Source organism: Capsicum annuum, chromosome 6, assembly GCF_002878395.1.
Source record: "Capsicum annuum cultivar UCD-10X-F1 chromosome 6, UCD10Xv1.1, whole genome shotgun sequence".
Lineage (NCBI taxonomy): Eukaryota > Viridiplantae > Streptophyta > Magnoliopsida > Solanales > Solanaceae > Capsicum > Capsicum annuum.
Genome location: NC_061116.1, coordinates 31,494,881 through 31,519,908, shown reverse-complemented (window position 1 = coordinate 31,519,908; position 25,028 = coordinate 31,494,881). Strand labels below are relative to the sequence as shown.

General features: G+C 35.6%; 1 long non-coding RNA gene across 1 annotated transcript; it reads left to right on the top strand.

The window, feature by feature from the left end:
* Nucleotides 1–1,629: 1,629 nt before the first annotated feature.
* Nucleotides 1,630–6,387, top strand: LOC107873467. Its single transcript, XR_001675346.2, has 4 exons — nt 1,630–1,880; nt 3,719–3,774; nt 4,596–4,646; nt 6,089–6,387. It is a non-coding gene; the product is annotated as an uncharacterized LOC107873467 (long non-coding RNA).
* Nucleotides 6,388–25,028: the final 18,641 nt, after the last annotated feature.

The following is a 25,028-nucleotide window of genomic DNA, read 5'->3' as shown; positions in this document are numbered from 1 at the left end:
TTTTTGATTTTTTTATATGAAAAAATGCCCCAGTATCATACCTTTTAGGGATATAAAAAAAATTTTACTCAGCGGGACCGACCCTATCATAGGATTTCCTGCGGATCTTGCGAAGCAAGAATCAGGTTTAGCGTAATTCACCAAAAAAAATATTTTTTTGAAAGTATGTGCTTTGTAAAGATCAGAAGAATGAGAAGAATGAAAATAACTCATTTCTTGACTTCAATTGATACCAATAATTAGCATTATGGCCGAATTATCTCTAATTACTTTTGAGGAAAAATTAAGATCAACTTAGAAGTGATTCCTATAGTTTCAAATGGTACCTCAAATATACTTAAGTTTCGACAAGGTCTGTTTATCTGGCCTCAATCAAAGGTTTAAAGTTCTTCTTATCCTTATGTTTCACGTTCCCTTACCATAAATAAAGTCCTAATTCACTCATAATAAAATAATTTAGATTTTAGGATGTTCAAGAAACACACGCTCAGAAAGATGTTCAATGCATGCACTGAGATACCATAAGCTTGGTCATCATGTAAGTATCCACTAATGTGAGAACACTTAGAGTATGATCTTGTAGGACTGGTTATCGGCTTGTAATATAGGCTTGGGGATTATAGAATGATATTTGGGATGTAAGTGACTAACTCCTCAATGAGCATTGCACTGTTTTCGTGCTTTTGATATTTGTTGCAGTTTGACTCTCGATCCTCTTTGTTCTACTTCTTTGCCCCTTGTTTTGTATTTGCTTTGACTTTGTTTGAATCTTGTACTGGAGCTTTTCCCTTTTTCTTTTTGATAAATGTATTTTCTTATTCTTTTTTTTTTTATAAAGGTTCTCTATCTTTATTGGAGTTTTTTTTAATGGGGTTTTTGCTCCTTCTTCTTTGAAGTCATCTTTTGTTTTTGTTCTCCTGGGGCTATATATTCTTTGCTTTTTTGACGCCTTTGATCTTGAATCTTCATTCGTAACTTGTACGTATTTAGTGAGCTCAAGGAGGTGATCTAAAAGAGGGATAATACATATAAGTACTCGAAAGGGTATAGGCTCATATATGATTATCCAAGGAAAATGTTTCAGGCTCAAAGGGAGAAATGCTAGGGATTAATGTCATTTGGTGGGCTAAGGAATGCACAATCGGATCAAAGAAGGCCTACAATCCTTTCCCAAACTAAGTGTGTCTCAAAATTTCGCTTCAACAGGCATTCATGTCAATTTCTAGATCAACAGAGTGATGCCATTGAATTTTTAATCTAAAGCTCACCACACAATACACATGAAACAGTGAGGTAAGAATTATTTTAAACTTGACTTAGAGCAAGGAAATTTTACAAATGCAACTTTAGTATAATTAGAGATACTAAAAGAATCTATAGTTCACAACTAAGTTGATCCACTCTATCATGTCTTATAACTTAACACTTTTTCGTGTTTTTAAATATGTTGGTACCAATGATTAAGTCAAGATTTTTTACTTTTAAATTTTTCACTACAAAAAATGAATCTAATTGTGAAGATTTATTTGCAGGTTTATTTTAACCCCTGCAAAATTATATTAAATGCGAGAATTAAAATAGTGCGGCTAAAAATTATATATTTACGGGATTTTTTTAACCCCGCTATCCGTCCTAAAACATAGCGCCAAATGAAAGAATATTTCTGCTCTTTTTTCCCCAATATCCCCTAAAACATTCTCTCTCTCATTTTATACCCAGTATCCCCAAAACATTTCTCTCTCATTTTTCCCCAATTAGAGTTGATAGGGTACTCTTGTTGGCCTTTGATTAGACAGTGGGAGGTACGCCGGCACAGTTGATAGGAACTCCGGCCATTGCTACACAAGTTTCCGATCGTCCATTGCCTTCCCAGCTCCCAGGTAATTGTTTTTAAATGTTAGTGTTTGTTTCACTAGTGGCGCCGCCGTGCAAATTCGTCGCCGGAAGGATTTCCCGGTGAAGATATCCGACCCACTTGAAGATTGGGTCATTCATTGCCCAAATGATTGTATGTTGTACTGGGAATATTTTTGTTGATTCTTGAACTTGATAGTTAGTTAAGTTTATCTACATTGGGTTTTGCTATTAAAGTTTCTGTTTTTAGTATTTTCTTATTTAGGAAAATTTATTTGAAGTGGTCTGAATTGAAGCAGAAATGGGGTTGATTTCTGGGATGCTTATGGGGATTATCTGTGGGGTCGATTTAATGGCTGCTTTGAAACATATGATGAGGTACAGGAGCAACAAGAGAATTGCTAAGATATTGTTTTCATATTCCTGACTTTTATGTCTTTGAAGTTTGCTAAGGTATTTTTTTTCTTGAGCAAGGGTATGTTGGAAACATCCTCCCTATCTCGGAGGTAGGGGTAAGGTATGCGTACACTCTACCCAACATTTTGGCAAACTATTTGGGGTTGGCTATTTGAATACTTAGTTTCCTCTTTGTCTGGATCAATTTCATTCCAATACTTAATAGTTTGCCTTGGATTTGGGTAGAGGGGTAGTTAGGTAGTTGAGGATTATGTCGTTAAGTCTTTCATGCTAGTAGTCTTAGTATTACTCTTGGAGTTTTTTGTTATTCCATTTCTGTTACTATTTACTGTTTCTAGTACTTCGATTATCCTTGTATTTTGTTGTTGTGCCTGCTCCATTTTAACCATGTGTTGTCATGCTTTCTGTAGCATTTTGTTTTAGCTTCTTCACTCTTGTTGTTTCTTCTTCGAAACTGCTGTGTATTATTTTTACTTGAACCGAGGGTTTATTGGAACCTCCCAAGCCTCCACTTGTGGGATTACACTGGCCATATTGTTTTTTTACTCGATAGTATGCCTTTTAGGTCACATTTTTAGGGTTCTTGTAACATTAGCATCTCTAAATTTTCTGTCCATTAATGGACTTATGGTAAATATCAACTCGAGAGCGAAAATTTTTTCTTTGAGCTTCTCTTTGGCTATTTATATTTTATCATCAAGGTGAAGTTTTTGTTGTCAGGTTATTTCTATTTGCACTATAGTGTACTTCGTTGCGATTTATAAGTGAGGTAGTTAGTATTTGTTACAACCCTTATTTTTTTTACCAGAAGAGCATGCAAAAGTTTATGTTGGAAAGCACACTGAAAATGGTGATAATTTGTGATTCTGTTAGGCGACTAAGTTGAAGTTTCTAGTCGACTAACTGATTCTATCAAATGTTGTTTCTCTTTTCCCTGTAGTGTACTTCGTTGCGATTTTTGAATGAGGTTGTTAGTATTAGTTTATGTTTTACTAGATGAGCATGCAGAAGTTTATTTAGGAAAGAACACTGAAAATGGTGATAATTTTGTGATTCTGTTAGGCGACTAAGTTGAATTTTCTACTAATGATAGGTTTGTTAGTGCATTATTCTGGAAGATATATAGCTATATGTTTCATAGTGAATTGTTTGTTAATTTATGTTTTTGATGTGATAAGAGTGTTTCGCAGTTGCTGCCTAAGTGATAGTACTATTTGGTTACTTGATGCTCGACTTTGCTCAGGTGAGGTGGTAGCAGATATAGCTCACTGTCATACTTGTTATAAGTAGCAAAATAACTTGGCACTGCTGTTGCTTTTTAATTCTAGTGCCAAAATTTACATCATGCTCATTATCGTGCTTGCAAACAACACTCAAACTTCTGATATGCATTCACATTCTGAAGGACTTGTATTCATTTCCTCGTTATGTTTTACATCTTTTACAGGCAATAGATGTAAAATTAATGGGCTGCCTCATGGGATGATCTAAAGAAAGTTTGTGGTAATAACTTTCCTGAATGGATATCATTTCCCATTTATGAACAAGTTGAATGGATTTACTTATCTCAGTTTTCCCCCTTTATTGCATTGATGACTCGTGTTCTTTTGACACAGTTCATTTTTTTCCTTTTTACTGCACTGACTTTTGTACTTGTGACACTTAGCTCATACACTTTGTTATGTGGTACTCAAGCTGCATTGTTCACTGAAATTTGAATAACTTTTTAACATCTTCTGAAAAAGAGCTCAAGATTTAGTGCTGTTATATTTTCAGATCAAATTTTTTTTCTGTCTTTGAAAGAGATGCTGAAGTTAATCAATGTATGCATATTATTGAACTGGCTCAAGTAATTGAGTAAAACTTGACCTGTTGACCCCTTGGCTTCGTTATGATAGGAATAAAGAGTCACATAATTCCTTCTTAAAACTTATAGGCAACTTCTTCACTATGCTCTAGTTACAACTAATATTTTTTTTCCTTGAGAAATGAAGTCAGTGAAGATCAGTTTTACTTCTGAAATAATTTTTTTTTTTTTTAATGGATTTTACTTTCAGAATTTGTTGAAGTAGAATCAAGAATAAACTGATGGAACACGAGACAAAATTAAGTAGATGAGTTGTTTTGTCTCGGGTGTTAATGACTGGAAAAGTGTGTTGATAAACAGTAATATCCATCTCTTATCAATGTCAGTTGTGAATCTTAGAGGCTACGCATTTATAATGTTTCCACAAACTTTTTCTCCACGCAATTTAAAGAAATAAACCAATAATAGTGATCATATCAATGTTAATTTGTCTCAGTTTTATATGTCATGGGCGCAGGTCAAATGGTTGAACGGACAATTGAGCAAATTGTGGCCGTTCATAGCCGAAGTAAGCTTTTTACTCGTCTTTAGCTATCCTGAGCAATTTTCGCTTTGTAAACTAGTTCTAATATAACTCAGTATAATCACACTTTTTTGGCTTTGATAACTGATAAATCCCTGATGGTTGGTGGCGCACAGTTCGAAACTTAGTCGAAAATGAATCCATATTTTGCCTACGGCAGGGCTCGAATCTGTGACGTGCACCTAACCCACATATCACTTGTTAGGTTCTTGCCACAAGACCAAAGCCCTCGGGGGATATAATACCTTGCAACTGTGTGTATTTAAATTGAATATGTCAGTTTACTTAATTGATTCTGAAGTTTAAGTAAAAACAAATTGAAATAGAGGGAGTGTCTATTAGTCAATTTTAATATGTTGTAGAAGGTCGCGTGCCTTATATTTGAGTTAGTTATCTTGATTATTATGGACAAGTACTGTAGTTATCTTTTAGGTGATCTGTCTTGTTTTACGTCAGTTAATCCCACTATAGTTCTCCACCTTATATACAATGAAAATGTAACGAATGAATATTTACTGGAGTATTAATGTGGTTGGCTGGGTGGAAACACTACTGCCCAAATCTATCACACCACGCCTTTGGCTGGGTGTGTATATTTTGTGTGGCAGAAGCGGAATAATAAGAGTGTCATGCTAAGGATGATACAAGGAGAGTAAAACTACTAAAAAGGGAGATAGGTAATATCAGTCTGTTGTCAAACACACAAAGAAAATTGAGACCACCTGAACTATTCATTCCCCCCACTATACAAACGAGACATAATAAAGAGAACTCATTACAAAAAAATGAGAAATGTAATAAGAGGCACACAGCTATAGTTAATAAGAACCAGAAGCTTATGAATCAAATAGAATGCTAATATCAAAGTTAAAAAGAAAAAAAAAATAAAAGGTGCTAAACTAGTCATTGTCACGTGCTGCCAGCACTCCGGGGGCACCATTGGTTGATTTGAATTTTGAAAGGCCGTCTAGGTCCCGGAACAATTTGTCTTGTGTCTTTGAGGGCTTTCCAGATGGCGCATACGAAGGAGTGGAAACTGGATAAGAACCATTGTCTGTCATAGAAGCCCATACATTACTTGGGTTAGGAACTGAGTATTTTGTCGTTGAGTGTTACCATAACCACAGCTGGCCATTTGGTTGACATACATTTGCTGGTTGTTGCACTTTCATGCTCATAAGTCAAATATTAACTATTAAATCTCAAATGATGTGATCCAAATAAACTGCTATGAATTAATTTTACATATGAATCGAAAATCGGGTTTAATAGGAAGATTTTGATGATATTGTCTGAAGAACAAGTTTTATATTTTGGTTAAACCCAAATATTGATGGTGTTTTTAGTTGTACGCAGGTATGAATGTTTTATAACAAGGACTGAAAGTTTATCTAATTGATTTTTATACTTTTGCATTTTTTATGTAGCAAATTGATATGGCTAGTGGACTCCTTTCGCCTATGAATGCAAGGAGATTATGTGATAATAGTGATCCTAATGACAGTCGTTGATTTCATTGCAAATTGTCGTGGATATTCAATTATGATGATGTAATTGTGTGGTTGGAGCAAATCTTAGAATATTGAAGGATTTGTGTTTAAATTTGATTTTGGAGCTTGAAGATACTAGTTAATGTTGAAAATTTGGAGTTTGAAGATTCTAATTTTGAAGTTTAATGTTCAATGTATTTTTGATATGCTTGTCAATTATAATGTGTAATTAGTCATGTTGTGTTAATGATATACGAATTGAATAAATATTCAATCGTCGGTTATGCCTAAAGAAACAATTAAATTTATAATTTTGTTATTGGAAATTAATGGGCCCCATTAAATTTAAAAAATAATAATAGAAAATAAAAATTGCGGAGGTTTTAAACCGCTGCAATAGTTAAATAAAAATTGCGGAGGTTTTAAATCGCCGTAAAATAACCGCTGCAAATAAATTATGATGGTTGAAAAAAAAATTGCTGCAAATTATTTGTGATAGACTCGTATTGTGGGTATTTTGGGAACCATCGGAATTGCAATTTGCGGGGGTTTAAAATCCTCGCAAACTTTTAAATTAACCCCGCAATTTGACCTATTTTTTGTATTGTTTAGATGAGACCGAACCCAAAAGAAGAGTTGCCTACGTATCTTGTTGAAACAAGAATCAGGTTAGACGTATTTTAGGGGCTTAAAATATGAAGCAAGAACTTTTTTTTCTTTTTGAATTTTGAATAGGGAGGAAAACCTTTCTTTCTTTTTTATTATTATTTTTTTTTTGAAATTTAATAAGGATATTTTCTTGTAATTTTGTATAAGGATTCCTTTTTTGAAGAAGACTAACATCCTTTATTTATTTTATTTTATTTTTTTTAAAAAAAAATTAATAACTTGTTTTTCAAATTTAATGAGGATCACTGAACCCAAGTAGGGCTGCCTATGTATCTCATTGAGATGAGAATCAAGTGTGCGTAGTTCGTTTAGATTGGAAAAAACTTGATAATTTAGAAAACTATGTTTTTTTCTCTTATTTGTAAAAACAAACCTCACACCTCATTTTGGTTTCTATAAAGAGTAGGTTTTAGAAAGCAATTTTCACTCTTTTCTTACGTTAATGGATTCTAAAGCCGACCAATATTTGAAAAAACCTAACAGTTAATGCAACTAGTGGCATAGAAAATGAATAGTCTTAAAATAGGGTACTTTTAGACATTCAAACCTTTGTCGAGCCTCCACTAAATCAAAATGCATGTGATGCAAATAAAGAGGATCCTAGTAAGGATAATCATTGTCCGAGGATTGTTCTGCTAGATTTAACATTCTGATGGAATAGATGTCTAGAATGATTGTAAAACGAGAGGACAACTCAATTCGGTCAGAGACAGCTTTACCGGTAGCAGGATTTTCCAGCCTCACTGTTGGTCCTTCCCGCCCTAAACATGGGTGACTACAGAATCCTTCCCAGGAGCGTTGTCGCATCTCTGGTATCTCAATCTCGGGAGCGTATACCGCATCTCCGAATATAAAGTATCTCAAAAGACTCAGATGAGTACGCGAGAGAAGATAATTTACATTGCAATTCAAATAATATCAAAGCGATAAACAATTAGACACATAGCACATTTAGGCCAACAATACAATATCAAAAATTACATAAAGCCAAACAAGTCAGTATAAAAGCTCGAATTCTGGTTATCCCTAACAGAGTCACCATCTGTCACACCCCTATATTTACCGCCCCAACCCGCTAAGGAGTTGGTATTAGAGAAAATGTGTTTTTCCAATTAAAGTGACGGTTTGAAAAAGGATTATTTATTTTACAGAGTCGCCACTTGGAATTGAGTTTGGGTGTTCCAATTCACCTTGTTGAATTCCTTTTCAAAAGGAAATAACTCTTTCTTTTTGTTCTGTGATCTAGAAATTCGAATAAAGAGTTCTATTGACCGAGGGGAAAGTATGAGACACCCCTCGAATCCCGTGGTTCTAGCACGGTTGCTTTAATGACTTATGTCTAGCTTAAATTAATCTCTTAGATATATAATATTTGTTTGCCTAAAAGTTATTTATCGTCCGCTTTTAATTTATTTTAAATTATTTAATTATATTAATGTGTGGCTTGTCGGTAGCAGTACTTTCCGATCATGCCACGTGTTTGGATATATTTCTCGCGCCTTTGAGGCTTTTATGGATAGTCCCATTTTTTCAAGTCTAGATAAGCACCTAACAGGTTTAGAATCTATCCAACCCGGTTCAAACGACTTCAAATGGTATATTAAATTTTATTATAACGAATGGTTGGTAGCAGGGCTTTCCAACTTTATCGCTAACTTTCTCTTATATGTTAACTCTTAATTTCTTGAGGTTAAGAACCTAAATCATTCTTTTGTGAATTGAATATCCTTTTAATAATGAATTTGAAAATAGTACTCGTCTCATCTCGTTCGTTTTTTTATACTAATAAATAGTAATTAATTAACCATACATGTTAATTCTAAGCTATGATAACATTAACGTATATCAACAATTCAGTCAAAACTAAAAATTACAGTATCAAACAAGCAAACACTCAATCATAAAATATAGAAACGATTTGACAAAAGTATGAAAATTACAAATAAAAAATAAGTGAAAGCGATATGAACCGAAATTGGAATTATATAGATTATTATATGGTGAAAAAAATAAGATGACAAACATGAGTAAATTTTTAGTCAAAAAAAAAAAAATGTTCTGCATGGGATTTACACATGAAAGTTTATGAATATTTTTAACTCGTTCATTGAAGGAAACAACATCCATAACTCAACTTTAAATACAATTCTATACCAACTACTTGTCAGCTTGAAGATAACTTGCTACCATGCAAATGATTTTTGTCAGAATCATGCAACAATTTTAAGCTCAATATATGAACCCATTTGGGCTCTACTTTAAATCAAGGTTAAACTAAAAAATACGTAGCATAAATATTTGAAAATTATCTAGGCCAAACTCTTGTATGCATAAGGACCTTAAACAACAACTACACAGGTTGCTTGGATTTGAATCTAAATCCAATCTTACCCTAATATATTAATAACTCTATCAGTAAAAAAAAATTAACAAATTAAACTAATTCTACCACTTTTACTTTTAAACAAAACTAATTGTCGCCAACAATAACGTTAAAGGGAAATAAACTTAATTATAATCATAATACCAATATTCTGGGACTATCAGCCTAAGTTTATCAAAGTAAATAATTGAAAAAGGAGAAGAAGAAATAACAATAACTAATTGACAACAAGATTGAACAAGTGGGTTAGATAGTAATATTTAAATCATTCAAATAGAGAAGTGTATATTTGAAATAATCTATCCAAAAATTACTTTAGCCTCAAAGGACATGAACATACACAAGTAGCAGAAAAATGAAAACAAGTATATTATATTATATAGGCAATATGTGAGATTGAACTTCGGACCGATTATTCATGATAAAATACAAACATAATTGATCAACTGTATGGACTAAATATGTGAAATCATTTAAACAACTTTGTTCATGCTTTGATACAAAATAAAACTACAAATAAAAGAACCGAATAGGAACCTGAGGTAGAATAACAGATGTAGAAAGAAAAATGCCTTCACCAAAAACTTGAACGGGGACCCACACTCAAACTCGCCACTTTCTTTCCGTGCTTTTCTAATGGTTTTTCCTCTTCTGTTTCTAAGTTTTCTCTAACTTTGGTTCCTACTACTCTTTCTCTTCTTTCTAGTTTCTCTCTTTCTTTTGTTTTCAAAGTCTTTTTTCTTTGGTTTTCTCTCATTTTTTTCTTTGCTTCTTGTTTTCAATGTTGTCTCCCTTGTTGTCTGTTTTCTCAAGTGTTTTATTCTCTTTTTGGTCTCTTAAGTTTTCTCCCTTTTTTTTTCTGTCTGTGTGTGGTGTATTGTGTTATATAGCAGTGTCATGTGTAATATAGTGTGTATGTTTGGGAAGTTGAGGGAGATATGGGAGTGAATGTGGGGAAGTAGTTGAGGAGAATTAGGGAGTGGTTTAGGTTAGTGGGGAAAGGTTGGTTTTATGGGGATATTGGGTAGTTTTAGGCTAGGATTTTTTTTATTTATTATTTTTTTTAGAATCTTGTTTAAGTTAAACAAAAAAATAATAAGAATATTATTTTGAACTGATAAGGCATACAAGAAATTAAATAGCTAGTCCTAAAAAATATGATTGAGAAAATATTAATATCACTAGATTATTTATTAAAAACTAAATTAAAAGAAATTTTTTTTTTTAGAAAATGTCCTTTTTGAAAACTAAAATAAAGATAAAGACTTATCCTAAAATGTGATTTCATTTTATTACTTTCCAAAACTTTAAAACAAACTTAGTAAAAATAAGATAAACTTAAAATATTTAATTTAGACCCTAAAAATAAAATATTTAAACACTAAAATGGCGTTAAACCTTTAGTTTGGTAAAAAAATTAGGTCTTTACAGGTTATAAGCCTGGTGTTAAAGGTTATAAGCTTTGGTGTCCAGAAATTAGAAAGGTATAATTAGCAGGAAAGTTGTGTTTGATGAAACTGCCATGCTTCGGGCTCCCTCTGAATCTAGTGCTTCACCTCCAGATGAGCTTAGTGACATGAATCAGCAACAGTCAAGCACCCACTTTGAATTGCAGATTGGAGGAAAGTCTACATAAATGCCTGCTTTTCAGCCTAGTTCGGAGATACAGAGTGGTACTACTTCTTCTTCACCACCAGTGATGCCACAATATTCTATTGCTAAAGACAGGCCTAGAAGAGATATTAGACCTCCTCAGAAGTATGTTGAAGCTGATTTGGTTGCTTATTCATTGAATGTAGCAGAAGGTATTGATTCTGATAAAGATCTTTCTTCTTACTTAGATGCAGTTAGTTGTGATGATTCTAACCGATGGATAATTGCTATGCAGGGGAAGATGAGATCGCTTCATAAGAATGACACATGGGATCTGGTAAGATTGCCTAAAGATAAAAAAGTTTTCCATTGCAAGTTGGTATTTAAAAAGAAAGAAAGAATACTGGGAGTTGAAGATTCTAGGTACAAAGAAAGACTAGTTGCTAAAGGTTATAGTCAGGTTCCAAGTGTTGACTTCACAGATGTATTTTCTCCAGTTGTTAAGCATAGCTCGATTCGAGCCTTTCTTGGTATTGTGGCCATTCATATTCTCGAGCTTGAGCAGTTGGATGTCAAAACTGTTTTCTTACATGTAGAACTTGAGGAGGAAATCCATATGCAGCAACCAGAGGGTTTTGTAGTCTCAGGAAAGAAGGACTATATATATTTGCTGAAAAAGTCTCTTTATAGCTTAAAACAGTCCCCCTGGCAGTGCTATAAGAAGTTTGACTCTTTTATGACTTCTTATATAGTTCAGAGGATTAGTTATGATAGCTGTGTCTATTTCAAGGAGGTAAGTGATGGTTCATTTATGTATCTTCTCTTGTATGTTAATGATATATTGATTGCAACAAAGAATATAAGAGAGATAATAAAATTCAAAGCCAAGCTCAGCAATGAGTTTGAGATGAAGGATCTACGAGCAGCAAAGAAGATCCTTGACATGGAAATTATGAGGGATAGAGAAAAGTGTAGGTTATACTTGAGTAAAAAAAGGTATATTGAGACAAGTTCAATATGCAAGATTCCAAACCTGTAAGTACTTCCTTGGTAGCTCACTTCAAACTCCCAGACACTTTATCTCCAAAGACAGATGGTGAGCGTGACTATATGTCTCGAGTTCCATACTATAGTTCTATCGGGTCTCTTATGTATGCGATGGTGTGTTCCCGACTAGATTTATCATATGCCATTAGTGCAGTTAGCAGATACATGGAAAATTCTGGCAAAGAACATCGGAAAGAAGTTCAGTGGATTTTCAGATACTTGTATGGATTTGTTGATGTTTATTTACAATTTGGGCGAAATAGAGATGGAGTAATCGGGTATGTTGATTTTGATTTTGTAAGAGACCATGATAAAAGGAGATCCCTTACAGGCTATGTTTTTACCATTAGTGGTTATGCTATTAGTTGGAAAGCTACCTTACAAACTACGGTTGTTTTGTCAACTACCGAGGCGGAGTACATGGCTATTACAAAGGCGTTTAAGGAAGCTATTTGGTTGAAGGGTCTGTTTGGTGAACTTAGAAAAGACTTACAGATTACTACGGTCTTTTGTGACAGTCAGAGTGCAATGTTCCTTACAAAAGATCAGATGTTTCACAAAAGGACAAAGCACATCAATGTTTGGTATTATTTTGTGCGTGAAATTATTGCTCGTAGTGATATTGCGGTGAGAAATATTAGTAATTATGATAATCCTGTTGATATGATGATCAAGACACTACCAAGTTCTAAGTTAGAGCATTGCTTGGACTTGGTTAGTGTTAGCTGTTAAGATGTGCCGTTAGGGGCTTTTATGGAAGAGGTGGAGAGTTTGTCTTGAAATGGATTTGAGTTCTGAATTAGAATTCGTGTCAAGGTAGAGATTGTTAGAGTGTGACCCAAATTTTATGATCCGCCCCAAAAAGTTTTGCAGTGTGACCCATGTTCGTGATTTTCAATGGGATTAGTAATGGTATTGTAGGGATTGGGCTGATAGGCCCGATCCCGGAGCCCAACACTGATCCCGATAGGGGTGCGGGGGCAAAGCCCCCATGGTATGGACCTTTATGATTTTGGGTCTAGGACTTATTTGTATGCATGCATTATATAAGTGCAATTAGTGGGTCATTTTTGATTATTTAGAAATGTAATACCCCGTACTTCTACCTAGCTTAAATTCATCCCGAAGATGTCAAAGACATGCTTTAAAGATAGATACACTTTTATATATGTGAAATTTTCAAGATTTTCACTTTTTTTCATGTGAAAATTGAATAAAATTTTCGTCGATACCTAAGTCGCCCAAATCCAACACCCAGGCAAACAGTTAGAGCCATTTTATTAAGACAGTGTACCACCTGGTACTTTAGCATGTTGCGAAGCCAGCCAAAATGGCATTTGTCAAAAAATAATGAGCCTCCGTGATATTGGAACGTTGCGCCAAGGCTCGATTTTAGAATTATCAATTTTCAGTGTTTCTCTGCGATAGTGATGCGTCGCACTGAAGGCCCAGTTCTTAATTGTCCTTTTCCAGAGTTCTAACGCGATACCACCGGGTTGCGGTGAGATTCCAGGTCGCTTCTAAGGTGGCAACGCAATTGTACCGCATTGCGCCACAATGCAATTTTCTAGTTGTCACTTTCCAGAGATACGACGCGATAGCGCCGGGTAGCGCCAGGGGTCCAGATCGAGAAATTTTCACAAAAATTAAAAGACGCGTCCAGGGTTAATTAGGTCTTTTCCCATGATTTTATTCCACCCATATTGGGATTTAAGCCCTAAAAATGTCCTTAGCTTCTTATTATTCACTTTCCCTCCAATATCAAGAACATTTTCTCTCAAGAAAACAAAACCATAGCCCTTGAGAATCAAGGTCAATCTCAAGAACTCCATCCAAGAACCTTCAAGGTTTCCTTTCTCAGGTATGCATAGTGTTTATTCATGGATTCCTTTTGCCCATGAAGCCCAAGAATCAAGTTTTAGACTATGAATTATGATATTCATGCTATGTGTTGTTTATGTTCATGTGGTTGTTCTTGTTATATGATTCTCAAGTTGGAATCTTTATGTGTTTCTATGAAAACATGTTAGCATGTGAGTTGAAAACTATGAATTTTAGTTGGTTATGATATGCTAATTTGATCATGCACTCTAAGTGCTTGACAAAATTCCTAACAGACTAGAATCATGTAATATGACTCAATTGTTACTTAAGTGAAGGATTCATGTTTTACCCTTATGTTCAAATGACTCCCATGCTATTGATGTGCAATGTAGATGTTTGTTGGAATGCTCATGATGTTAGAGTATGAAATTAGGACATTGAGTATATGCATTCCTACCATGTACAAGATTATGATAACCAATCCAGTAATCTTAGTACTCAGAAATCTCAGTAATCTCAGTCAGTCATCATATCTCAGTAGTATTCAGTTCAGACCTTAGTAAACGTAATCAGCTAGCAGAACTCAGTAGCATTCTGTTAGCTAACAAAATTCAGTAGTATTCCATCGGTCAACGGAAATCCAGTGAACTCAATTCAATCTAGTTAATCAGTAAAATCAGTAACAGATCAGTCCAATCTAGTATGAACTAGGAAATCAGTTCTATGTTTGTTCAATTGGTAGTAGGATTCAACACCGAGTGAACCCAGGGATGAGGACACACACTGCCTGCCAGTAGAGGGTGTGATCCTTAGTAGCAATCCCTGCGTTCCAGAACTATGTAGTCAGTGTAGGTGGAGATATATCCCTACGAGTCTAGGGACTATACATCTCATTTGATTTTTCCTTACAAGAGGGGTAGACGGAAGAGCTCCCTATCAGAGAGGGTTTACTCACAGCTTGTCTTTACCCATGGCACGATACTGACACCCTTCCAGCTGGGGTTACAGGTTGGACCCCATTAGTTCAGATTTGGGGGCATGTCGATTAGATAATTACCTCCCACAGTTTCAATTTTAGATTCAGTCTTCATAATAGAACTCAGTTCAGTTCTATAGAAATCAGGACTGTCGGACACAGTCACTCAGCTTAGTATGAAACTCAGCTAGTTCCATCAGAAATCAGGACTGTCAGATACAGTCATCCAACTTTGTATAGCACTTAGATCAGCTATTTATAATTAGTATTGTCAGAAAGAGTCTTTTAGTTATTAGTTACTAGTAAACTCAAATATCAATAAATCCATATGGTCAGTAGATTCAGTAGTCATAACTCAGTATTCAGTCCTATCACGACCTCAGTTACAGTTACGTATTCATGCATGTATTCTCACGTTCATGTATACAGTCAGTTAGTATTGTTCATGCATATGAACCCTTTGCATTCAGTCTACCTCACTTATATACCAGTATATTCAATCATACTGACATATTTGCACTATGGTGTTTTATACCATAGGTTTTGAAGCATGAGCTCCCGAGCATCCTTAGTAGATCAGACATCAGCAACCAGATTAGCAGTGAGTCCTCATCATTCGAGGATAGCATAATTATTTTATTACTTTATTAATAGTAGTTCAGAGTTAGTTGGGGACATGTCCCATCAACTCCATAGATTTCAAACAGTTTAAAGGCTTTCAGACTACAACATGTTTCAAACAGTTTATTTTAGTTTTGGGTATTGTTATACCCCATTACAGACATCGTTTTATATGCAGTATTAGTTCAGTTTTGAACCTTATGGCCTTACAGTTTATATTCCGCTTATTATAGTATATTATTCAGTACTCAGTTACAAATATCAGTCATGGGTTAGCTTGTGGTCCTTCGGGGTCATGAGCACCGTGTAATGTTCTGAGTACCAGATTTTGGGAGTTACAAGAAATTACGTCGCTCCACATTGTACTCCTCTCATTTCATAGTGAAACCTCCTCTGCCTCTGCCCAGGGTTTTCCCCACAAGGGTTTTTACATAAATCTGTGTGTTCTTGTTTTCTTTCAGATTATGGTTTGCTTAAATTTTTTCTCAATTTCTAACAAAAACTTCAAAATTGGGTATGCTCTATACTAGTCCTCTTGATTCATCAATTATACTAGCCATCTCTTATCTTTGCCTCTCATACATTGCTGAAGCTTCTTCCCCATTTTCAAGAAACATTCCAACTTAATCCTTCTGCACACGCTGGTGGGATGAGCCACCTTGTAATTCCATAAAGCATCATTTCGAGCCATCAAAATATTATAGATCAACATAGCTGACACCATCCATAATAAAGCTCTACTCATTCTGCCTCCAGCTCGTTTGGCAATGTGAGTCCACCATCCTTGTAATTCCTGATTCCTGAGTTTAATATTTAGCCATAAACAGAGTTCCTCCACACATTTACTTGGAAAAGCACACTGGCCGAACATGTGTGCTATTGTCTCTAGTTTCTCACCACATAAAAAAACATTTATCTTCATCTTCTAGTCTCAATCTCTTCAACCTTGTTTTGTTCAGCAGTGTTTTATGTACAACTAGCCATCTAAATTATTTCTTTGGTATGTTAGAATTACACCACACACATCCCACTCTGGTTATTGAGGCTTCATACCTCTTCTCCAATAGTAACCATTTTGGACAATATATTTCCCCTGTGGTGTGAGCCAATCATCATGTATGTATCCTACACCAAACTTCTGCTTTAATCCACATATTTGTCTCCAATACCAACATGAATCAGATGGAGCTTCATATTTCCACCAACCCTTGTCTTTAACGTAGATGTGGTTTACCTATTTAACCTATAACGTATCAGCTTTACTTGATATATGCCATATATACTTGGCTACTGCTGCATCATAATATCTAACATAATCCACAACTCCACGACACCCTTCCTTCTTTATTTGAAACCTCAAATCCATGCAATCAGTTGGGATTTATTAGTGTGTACCTTACCTATCCAAAGAAAGCTCCTACACCGCAGTTAATTGTTTTATCATTTGTCTAGGGAATATGAACATAGAGGTCCAGTAAGATTGTATATGCATCAGCACATAATTTACTAATTGTTTTCTTCCTACATAATATAGATATTTTGACCTTTATGTTTGAATCCTTCTTCCCATTGTTTGAATCCTTCTTCCCATACTATCAAGAAGCATCTCAAAATATGCACTAGCCAATTTTCTTAAAGAGATTGGGACTCTCAGGTACTTAAACGACAGTTTCCCTAGTGTATACCCTGTCACCTCACACAAGTCACTTAGATCTTGTTGATCAATATTTCTTGAGTAAATATTCGACTTTGCAACATTTGTTGTAAGTTAAGAAGCCAATGAGAAAGTTTTTACGCCTTTGAGCATCAACACTACTGTCAGTACCACACCTTTACTAAAGATTAACATATTATCAGCAAAGCATAGGTGGTGAGATTGGGTTACCTTGTCTCACCCCCCTTTTCCATACTATATTGCCATATGTTCCACCATTGATTATTATAGTGTGTAGACTGGTGTGGTCTCAGAAGCCATGGCCCATCTTATAAAATTCCGTGTAAAATTTAACCCATGAAGCATTTCTTCCGCAATACCCATTGAACTAAGTCATATGTTGTAACACCCGGGCCTTTTCGATACTTATAAAGTGGATGAAATGAGCGTGTAAGACCTAATATTGAAGATAAATTACCTAATATTGAGTTTGAAGGGGTTTGGGACATTTTTAGGCTTAGAAAAGACCTGTACATTGCGAAATAGGCACCCATTGCGATAGGCTACTGCCTCGGGTTTGCAGTGGGGGTCACCTCACGAAACCTGTGGTTCTCTATGCGGTCTCCCCATAAACCTTAGGGTTCACGATGGGGGTTGCTCCATGAACCCCCTATGTTTTCATCAATAATTCTCTATTTTTGTTATATTTTAAGGGCATTATGGTCTTTTCACACTCTTAAGTCATTACCAATCCCTTATGTACTATTTTAGGGTCTTAAAAATGTATTTATACCTCAGTAATTCCCTAATCATCATTCTAATAGAAAGAGAGGAGAAAACTACCTAGGGTTTGAGAATTCTAAGCTCCAAGGGTAAATTTATACTACATTCTCTCCATTTGAAGATATGGAGAACTATCTTAACTCTAATGGGCGCATGTATAATGTTTTTAATGATCCCTATATTGTATATGTATATGTGAATGCTTTTAAACTGATTAGAAATCATGAATAACGAAACCCCTTTTTATGATGAACTTATGTATTTACTATGGTGTTTTCCTTAAACTTGAGATTTCATTAATGTGCATATGTTATTGCTTTGAAGATTTTGAGACATGAATGCCCGTTCTATGATAAAAATTATGTATTTATAAATTGTTGTGGATTCTCAAATAAATGCAAAATATGTACATGTATTATGAATTTTAAAGTGGATTTGAGAGCATAAACTGTAGTCCCCATTTTCGATCTTAAGATTCATTGTGACTGTGTTGGGGATGTTTTCATGAATGATGATAATTCTTGAGTTTTAAATGCCTTTTTAACTATTATGCATTGTTATTTTGCATGTGTTTGAAGGGGTGTTTCTCATGCTAAATGCTCTTGTGTCCTAATGAAGAAATGCATGTGATTAATGAAAGGTTGGCTACCATATGTTAAAGTCTTAAAAAGAAAGTGTTTTACATGAATTTCATATGCTTTTTGAAATGAGTACTCTCATGTGATATTTAAATCTTTTGGTAGGCATTAATATATTTTTGAATGAGAAGGGCTATGGACATGATATGTTATGATATAATATGACTTGTAAATATAGGTATGACGATACCTATTATGGAATTCCCTTAACAAGAAAGAAGTAAACATCTTAAGCAAGGAACATAATTATTAAAGGACTAAAATTAGGCTTAAAGAGAGCTAAATGGTACCTGAACAAAGTATGAGCGCAAAGGCTCATTGTTGGAAATTGTGTTTTGTCAATGAGGGATTAATGATATGTTATCCTACATGGGAGGATAATTAGGACATCTCACATGGGGGGTGCCTACGATATGCTCATATGGGGGGTATATCAAAAACTCTAATTTTTGTGGTAAACTTTGATTGGAGGCTTGGCTGTCAAGTCAATGAAGGACCCATATAGCCCACGGATAATTAGAATATTAGGGTGGATCATCTAGCTCAGAATTAAAGTAAAGAGTTGAGTCTATGTTTTACGAGGTTGGTTGAAGCTTTTATGTATGCCCATGTACTTTGATTTCTATTATGTTAAATTGTTTTCATAATTCTCTTGTCTATTTTATACGAAATATATATTATTTTTGGATTGTTCTACACACCAAACATTCCAGGTATTGACCATCCTCATAGTGGTTGCATTATCTCATAATGTAGGTTCTGATACACAGTCGCGCGGTCCAACTCAACAGTAGATTACTTTCTGAAATTCACAGGTAAGCCTCCCTTACTTAAGAAGGTGTTTTATCCATATGTTATTTTCATTCAGTTTCATGGTCCAGCCATGGCCTTGTCCTGGCTTTGACAGACTTGTGTTTCATTAAAGGCTTTGTAGATTGGTTTAGACTGGTTGGGTTTATGTTTAGATGATATGATGTATTTATGTTTGATTATGATACTTTTCATGCTTCTGTTTATATTCCGTAATTCTATTTCATATGAATAATACTTATGATAATATGATAAGGGGTTTCTCAAGCCTTCATGTTTTGGATGCCCATCACGGCTAGGGCTCCAGCTCGGGCCATGATAAACTTAGTATTAGTGCTTGGTTTAGGTTCTTAGGGTGTCCGCAAAATTGTGTTGAGTATTTTTCTTTTTATGAGTGTGTAGCGCGCCATACTTACAAGGAAGAAGATATGAGGCACTTTGGAATATTTCCCTTTTCTTCATGTTCTAGTTTGTGTTATGGAGTTTGAATGTATCCTAACAAATGAATTTTCTCATCTCATATCATGCCTCCCCATAGATCCAACGATCAAAACCCCTCAGCCGAACACTCTATTCCTATTGGGATAAATGTTGAGGAGGTCTGCCCTACTCATGGGATACAGACCCAGTATAGAGATTGTACTCAAGAATTTACTACTCCTATAGGGGTTCCACTAGTTCATACTAGCCCTCCTAGAGCTCCTCCAATCAGTATCAACCATACCCAGTATCCAAAGAGAGGTCTCTAATGTTGAGTTCAATCAGTCCATCCATATGCTTGATCATCTTGTGACTTCGCAGTCTTATTGGTCTGGAAATGTGAGTTGTGTATCCAAAGAGAGAGGTATCGAATACTGAGTCCATCAGTCCATCCATATGCTTGCTCATCTTGTGGCTTCATAGTCTCATTGGTCTGGAAATGTGAGCTATGTTCCTAGTCCTTCTGAAATCACTCGGGTTGGTTAGTTCATAAGGCTGAACCCACCTTTATGGGTACCAAGGTTGAGAAAGATCCTCAAAGGTTTGTAGATGAGATGAAGAATATATTTAGAGTCATGAATGCCAGTGCTACTAAGGGATAGATTTTATGACTTATCAGCTGAAAAATGTGGCTTACTAGTGGTACGATAAGTGAGAAGAATTGAGAGTTGAGGATATGGAACCTGCAGTATAGGAAGAGTTTTTGAGTGTTTTTCTAGATTAGTTCTTTCCCCATGAAATGAGGAAAGCTAAGGTTGAGGAATTTATTAATCTGAAGCAGGGAAGGATGAGTGTCAAAGAATATGCATTAAAATTCACTCAACTATCCTGTTATGCTCCAGAGTTGGTGTGCAACATGAGAGCTCATATAAGGAAGTTCACATTAGATCTTCCAAATGATTTGGTGTTAGAATGTAAGGGGTTAGTACTAAATAATGATATAGATATCTCTCGGTTAGTAGTTTTTATGCAATAGGTGGAAGAGGAGAAGAAAAAGCCGACAGAAATAAGGAGAGGCAGGCCAAGAAAGCTAGGTCGGTGGATCACGAGGTTAGTTAGCAACAGGGTAGAAAATGGGGCAGGCAGTGGTCCAAGAGGAAATTTTGAGAAAATAATCAGTCATCAGCTAGTGCGCCTACACGTCGATCTTCTTGTGAGCAGAGGTTCCATCTTAATGGCGGGTTATAAAGTTAGCAAACTCAGTCTCAAGGGAGTGTGACTCAACCCTCTAGATCCCATCCTCATTGTAACAATTATGGAAGAAATTACCCAGTAAGGTACTATTTTAGTGAGAAAGTGTGCTATACTTGTGGTCAGCCTATCCATATTTAGAGATATATCCCCTCAGGGAGGGGGATATTTGGGGGAAATAAGGGCTCAACTGCTACATCTTCTACCCCATCTATTAAGGGGAATGCTCCTGGAGCAGGCAGGAGTTATAACTGTTTGTTTTCCCTATCTACTCACTAGGATTCAGAGGCTTCACTAGATGTTATTAAGGGTACGTTACAGATCTTCTCTCGTGATGTCAATGTGTTGATTAATACCGAGTTTAATCTATCTTGTGTGACTCCTTATGTGGCAATGAATTTTGGTTTTGAACCCAAAAATATTTTTGCATCCTTCTTTGTCTCCACTCCTGTTGGTGACTCTATTATTACTAAAAGAGTTTAGAGAAATTTTATAGTGTCTGCTTTACATCAAGATACTAAGGTAGACTTGGAAGAACTCCATATGGTATATTTTGATATAATTCTAAGGATGGATTGACTCCATTCATGTTATGCTACATTAGATTGTAGGACCAGAAAGGTCACCTTCCTTTCCATAATGAGCTAGTTATAGGATAGGAAGGGCATTCTCTTGCACCAAGAGGGAAATTTATATCTTATCTTAGGGCCCATAAGATTATATCCAAAGGTTGTTAGTACCATCTTTTTCTGATCAAAGATTCTAGCACTGAAAATGTTTCCCTCCAGTCTTTTTCCAGTAGTTAATGAATTCCCAAAACTCTTTCATGGTGACCTCCCTGGGATACCTCTAGAAAGGGAGATAGATTTTGGTATTGACTTATTACCAGACACTCAGCCTATCTCCATTCCTTCGTATAGGATGGCTCTTGTATAATTGAAAGAATTGAAAGAGCAGTTGAAAGATATTCTCGATAAAGGTCTCATTCATCCGAGTGTCTCTCCCTAGGGTGCTCCTATACTCTTAGTATGTAAGAAAGATGGCTTCCTCTGTATGTGTATAAATTACCATCAGTCGAATAAAGTCATAGTTAAGAATAAGTACCCTCTTCCCAAAATTGATAATCTTTTTGACCAACTTCAGGGTGCTAGATGTTTCTCTAAGATTGACCTTCATTCAAGTTACCATCGGTTGAAGGTTTGGGAGGCGGACATTCCTAAAACCATTTTTCAAACCCGATATAGTTATTATGAATTCTTGGTCCTGTCCTTTGGAGTGAAAAATGCTCCTGCAACACTTTTAGACCTCATGAATACGGTGTTCCGGCAGTTTTTAGACCTATTAGTCATAGTTTTCATTGATGATATTTTTATTTACTCTAAGAGTGAGGAAGATAATGTCAATCACCTCGCATCATCCTTCAGGCCCTTAAGGACCATGAGTTGTATGCCAAATTCTCTAAATGTGAGTTCTGGATCAGTACAATAGCTTTTTTGGGGCATATTATTTCTACTGGGGGAATTAAGGTCAATCCCTAGAGGTTGAGGCAGTAAGGAAATGGACCAGAACCACGACTCCAATCAATATTCGGAGCTTCTTGGGTTTGGAAGTATATTATAGGAGGTTTGTAGAGAGTTTTCATCTATAGCCGTCCCGATTACTAGGTTAACTCAGAAGAAGGTAAAATTTTTATGGTCTGGCGCTTGTGAGAATAGTTTTGAGAGATTGAAAGACAAGCCGAATACTGCTCTTGTTTTGACCCTTCTAGAGGGTACGGAGGGTTTTGTTGTTTGTTGTGATGTGTCCCGAGTGGGAATTGGTGTATACTTATGAAACATGGTAAGGTGGTGGCCTTTGCATCAAGGTAATTGAAAGTCCATGAGAAAAACTATCCCACCTATGATCTAGAATTGGCGGCTTTGGTTTGTGCACTTAAAATTTAGCGTCATTATCTTTATGAGGTGCATGTATACATATTTACTGATCTTAAGAGTTTATAGTAAGTGTTCACCCAGAAGGAGTTGAATCTTAGGCAGAGGCAGTTGCGTGAATTGTAGAAAAATTATGACATGAGCCTACACTATCATCCATGTAAAGCTAACGTGGTTGTTGATGCTCTTAGAAGGTTATCCATGGGTAGGACTTCTCATGTTAAGTAAGAGGAATAGAATTTGTTTAAGGAAATTCATCAACCTACTAATTTGGGAGTTCAACTCCTAGACTCCGAGGATGGAGGGTTATTTTCCAAGAGATAACCAAATTATCCCTTTGTGCCGAAGTTAAGGAAAAGCAAGCCATACATCCCATATTGATGCAGATTAAGGAAGATGTTGGTCAGAAAAGGTTATGGCATTTGAAATTGGAGGATATGATATTTTGAGATACCAAGGTAGGTTGTGTGTATCGAATTTTGATAGGTTACTATCACGATCCGAACCCTGGCCTGGCCATGATGGGTATCTCAAGCCCACCATGAGACGGAGATACTTCTCAAAACTTACCTCAACAGCACAATAATAATATTGAACAATGGAACACAACCAAGATACATATATATTATAAGGATAGATAGATAAACAATATGAAAACGAAGAGCCAAAACGGCATCCAACCCATACTTGTCCATAAAAGCCTTTAAACTAGAATATCAAACTAAGACGGTACATGCCCCTGACCATGACCAAAAGAATCCAAAATGTAATGCTAAACAATACTTGGAACAATAAAAAAAACCAGTGAAATGATAGGGCCTTTCGAAAGATAGGGTCTTACCACTTCACAGCAGATCCACAGTATTACTAAATCACCTAATGCTGTACTGGAGAAACAGAACACCTTATGGACCCTACATCATGAAATGATGTAGAGTCTAGGTACAGTCAGTGGTATAAGCACTGTCATGTAACTCAAGAAAAGTGATAAAATAATGCCAATTCCATAAAATATTCAAAAATATATGCATTAGAATTATATACATATATAGGATGCTGGGATAGGGACAGGGGTCATGAACACGAGAGTTTAAACCATTAACCTGAACTCTGGCGCTCGCTCTGTCCTAAAGGCCCCCATGGTCTACATAGGTTCAGTTCTCCATGCTAAAAGGGCCCAGTGTGTGTTAGACGCACAAACCAAGGAGTTTGAAGGAAGGGATAAATACACCAAGGCTCTAGCCATTCCAAAATAAAATGTGTGAACCAAGCACATGTCTATATGGACCCTCATGCCGTCAAACGTGGTTTTCGATATTGGTCTCCCCGGGACTACATCTTTATAGAGAGCTAAAGAATTTTCTTTAAGCCCAAATTAAAATTGTTTACACATAATCCTAGTCATTAATCGAGGAGTTTTATATTAAGTCATTTAACACTTGGTATTAGCAACCATTATTCTTGCAAGATTATGTAAGTATGCCAATCCAATCCATGTAACCATTAGACTCCCAAGTTCCACTTAAAATCCAAAACAATGGCCACCAAGGGCCTTTCAAATCCGTTTTAACCAATTTTCCATTTATGCAATGCAATGGGTTCAACAATAGGTTTAACCATGCAATTATACATATTTAAAACCAAGTTTACAATGTGGGTTGAGGTTAATTCCTTTACCAAATTAAAAAGTTATCAATTTGGGGAAACCCATGTTCCCCATTCCAATTCCCATGACAATACATCCATTCAGATGAAAAACTATAAATTTATAGCATAAATCATCAATTTAAAACATGAAAAAAGTAATTCAAGTGATAGTAATCCAAAACCCCTCAACCCAATTTCAAATTCATCAATTTAAACCATATGAATAATGAGTAAATAAATGCCATATTGAAAAATTAATGTTTGGGAATGAGATACATACTTGAAATACACAAGTAATTGAAGAAAATTTAAAGTTTGGAGCTCGGATGATGAATTAACTATAAAACCATTGAATGTTCTTAGGTTTTGCATTTGAGAGAGAAAGAGAATGATTTGATCTTTCAAAACTGAAGGGAATGGGTTATTTTATGTTTAAAGGTCATATAAGCGTTAAAAAAAAACCAAAAGTCCCTCACCCCAAGTGTATAAAACAAAAACTAGGAAAAATTAAAACATCAACGTGGCACGACAATACCACGAAGGGTAGCCTCTATGCCATGCCAATATTGCGGTGGCTAACCTCCATGGCACGATAATATTATTGACCCTTACTGCCTCGAGGTCCCAAAA